The sequence below is a fragment of the Notothenia coriiceps genome, unplaced genomic scaffold (genome assembly GCF_000735185.1).
Source record: "Notothenia coriiceps isolate Sejong01 unplaced genomic scaffold, NC01 NC01_scaffold00019307, whole genome shotgun sequence".
Taxonomy (NCBI): Eukaryota; Metazoa; Chordata; class Actinopteri; order Perciformes; family Nototheniidae; genus Notothenia; species Notothenia coriiceps.
Window position 1 is genome coordinate 1 of NW_011352008.1, and position 3,816 is coordinate 3,816.

Sequence of the window (3,816 nt, forward strand, 5' to 3'; positions counted from 1 at the left end):
CTTTGTATGTAATACTTTGTAAAGTACAACACAATGCAATTTTGAAAAGAAAGAATGTATTGAGTGTACACCTGCATTTCATTAATTCCCTCTTCACATCTCTCTTTCTCTTAGAGCGCCATGGCTGATATTGGACCACCTGTTCGATTGCTGATCATCTTGAACGACCACAACAGCGTCAGACTGGAGCTTCGAAATGGGATTCCCAACTCAATGGAAGAGCTCGTTGAGGAGGTCAAGAATTCATGTGGATTAGAAGGTTACATAAGCAGTGCATGACATTAAGGATTTTGGGAGATGGCCCTGTGGGCCATCTAAGCTAATTTACAGATGGCCCTGAGCCCAATAGAGATTGCCCAGAAAAATGCGCGCGGACGAAATGACGCACGAAGGGTTTGGGGGGCCTCCCCCTAGAACATTTAGATTTTTGCAGGTCTTGGATGCTGTCTGGTGCATTCTATAGACTGAATTATAAGATGAACCACCACAATATTACAATTTCAATTGTATTCTTCATTTCACTTGTTTGTGTTTGCTCGCTTGCATGCCCTGCATAGCTATAATAAATACTTAAGTTGTTGGTCAAGACACTTTCCATCTGATGAAGGCAAATGCCTTCCAAGATGTAAAAAAGTAGAAAACATTACATGCAGTTATAACTGCCAAAACAAACATTATTTACGCTATTATGGCCCCTGTTAAAAATGTTTGTAATGTTATCTACTGTAAGTTGGTCGAAGGAATGCCTCCTCATCCAGAAGCTGACCGAGCCGACCCGAGCAGCCGAGTGCTTCCGCGAAGCACACACAATGGCGACGTCAGAGTTCCCGTTAGCAAGCAAATCTAAATCTCTTCGGTCAAAATCTCTTCGGTCAAAAATAATTTCCCTTTAGCGCAATACCGCTTCAGTAGCGCCACTTATGTGACAGACAAGAAGAGTATGTGACAGACAAGAATAGTCAATTCTAATGTCTAACACTTAATGTGGAGAAAGAGATGTCCTGTATGGGTTGATTGTGCGTTGATCTGCTGGTAATGCCTCGGGGTTCCGGTGTGCATGTAAACAAATGCATAATGCTGCGCTATACTTTGTGGCCTCACCCAGTTGCATAGCGACGCTTATTGTTTAGGTGTCTTTTAATAAGCAGGTAGTCCTATCATTAGCTAGAACTAGCTAGATCTGATCAATATGGACATAAACGCGAGTGAAGTCTAAACTGGCGGGAGAGAGAGATCAGCTGCTGCTGACGAGTCAACACGCAGCTCCGCATGATCACATGCAGCAGTGACAAAAACACACACTTCAGGTTAGAATATCACACTTAGCAATTTTAATTACCTTTCAAACTACCTAAACTAGTTATAGATATGTTTAGTTTTGCTGTCGGGTCACTCATTACTGGATCCGCGAGCTGCATGATACTGGCATAATAGAGTGCCCGATCGGGCAACCAGCAGGTGAGGCTTCATTGCCCGAGCTAAATACTAGATGGCCCCGGGCCATCGGGCAGTCCTTAATGTCGAGCCCTGAATAGTATAATATCATAGCCCGTTTGCCCAAGGTGAGATGACGAGGCTTCATTACAAATAAACCTCTTTTTAGTGAATTACTGAGTTTGGGAAAGTTAATACAGTTTTAATGAAGTTGACTACAGTATATTCATATTTGTCAGTGCTTTCATGTCAATTTGGCGAACATAAACATAAATGATCGTGAAGATGATGATTAAATTAGGATTAGGAGCCGTGAGCACTGCATTTCCTCCCGTCGGATGTGATATAAAAACAAACGATTATTTTTGTAGTTGTAAACTCACGTGGATTAAACCACATTTATTAGTGCTTTCATGTCAATTTGGCGAAAATATGATACATTAAATGATCGTGAGGGTGATGATTAAAAAAATCGTTTGTTTGAGCCGGTCTGCATTTCCTGATGAAAAAACAAACCGATGGTTTTGTGTTGTATGCCAACGTGGATTAAACAACATTATTTTGCTAAATAAAAACTTGGTGATGTTTTGTAAATGATTACATGTCTCTTATTTAGCACAGAATATGATCCTATCCATGACATATGGATCTTAACAAAGGAAAGAGGTATGGCTGATATATAGTGTGTTTACTATGAAAGTGTGGAAACGCAAACACTTTTCTTTTTTTTTTTTTTAAATGTATTCAGCTTGTGAAGGAGAACTTAATAAAAAAAGGAATAGTATGTGGGTTAACATTATACAATATAAACAATATTGATATATATATGTGTACCTGTTGAGTGCCTCATATGCATCATAGAGTTTATATCAGCTGGACTGACAGCGATGGGCATGTTGGCTTCATCTGGAATATGCTGGAACAGCTCTTTGGAGCCTGGCTCCATGCAGGTCATGTAAGGGACGGCATGTCTGCTGTCCATGTAGTACATTATGTAGAAGTTGCACATTTCATCAGCAGAGGTAGCCCTGCACACAAAACAGAAAAGTAGATTTAAAGGTTTAATGTCATATCATATACACAACTACAGTGTAGTAATCAATGAAACATGTGGCTCCCAGGTTCCGCAACAATGTAATTACAAGACATGAAAATAAAAAAATAAATAACAACAATAAAAAATAGTGCAGGATGGCCAATCAAGTAAAGACATTCCTGGTAGATGACGATGTAAAGAGTTATAAAGTCTTGTCTATTGTATTATAAACCCCTGTGTAGTGTGTATGTGTCAGATAAGGCCTTATCACTACAACTGGCCTTACTGGATCATATTTCATCAGCTCATGATAAATTAATCAACAAACACAACAAAGTAGATCCTTTTTTTTACAGCGTTGCTTTTAACCTGAATGTGGGTTTGTACTGTGTACGCCCCCTTACCCCCTTAAAGTACAAATGTGTGGGGTAATAATTAGGTGCATTATGTTATAAAACAAACTCACCCAATATATGTTTTGGAGGTTCTGCCTTCCCCAGTAAACACACATCTGCCTGCAATGGTGTCACCATACTTCACACTAATATCCTTGTTAGCAGGATAGAAAGCCTGCAGAGAAAACACATCACTGATGAGCAATGAACAAACAGCACTCTGAAGCCTGATATGATCAATATATTCCTTGTTGAATTCTGATATAATATTTAGTGGTGCACGATAATTATCCGGCCTGATATTAGGAATTATGACGTCATCCCGATAAACCTGATACAAGTATTAATAGCCCCGATAATATACAATATATTTTTTGGGTAAAAAAAAAAGAAAAAAATACTGCGGTGTGGGTGGATTGGGATGAGGGGCGCTTGTTTTTCACTCGGCTCCTCCCGTTTTGCCAGTACTGTGGTATTAGTGGTTTAGGAAGAGGGGAGTTTTTCACAAATCCAGCATTCCCTAACTCATGCCCGGCTGTGACGTAAATGGTGTGCGGCCGTGAAGCCAGGACAGTAAACAAACATGTCGTCGGTAGTATGGGACTATTTCAAAGTTTCAGAGTTAGATAGTTCGCTTGCTATTTGTATTAACAAATACAATGCAGAAGTTCCACGAGGAGGGAAAAAGGCAACGAGCTATAATACTTCCAACCTGATTAGTCACCTGAAACATCGGCATCGCTACGATGGTGTGTTAAAAGCGTACGAAGACGCCTGCGCTGCTAAACTAGCGGCGAATCCAAAGCCAGCTGCAAAGGCACCGGGGCTTCTTATTTGGGAAAATAAATATGGACACTTTGAAGAGTCAAAACTGTTCTTGGCTTTGTTTTGTTCAAAGTAGTAATGCTCATGTCATTTGCTCACTACTAGTCTTTTTTTTACCACCAGGTG

The 3,816-nt window shown here is 40.1% G+C and overlaps 1 long non-coding RNA gene across 1 annotated transcript; it reads right to left on the bottom strand.

Moving 5' to 3' along the window:
• Positions 1 to 2,269: 2,269 nt before the first annotated feature.
• Positions 2,270 to 3,073, bottom strand: LOC104951846 (uncharacterized). Its single transcript, XR_799064.1, has 2 exons — positions 2,937 to 3,073; positions 2,270 to 2,462 (listed from the first exon to the last, which is right to left on the bottom strand). It is a non-coding gene; the product is annotated as an uncharacterized lncRNA (long non-coding RNA).
• Between the last annotated feature and the right edge of the window lie 743 nt (positions 3,074 to 3,816).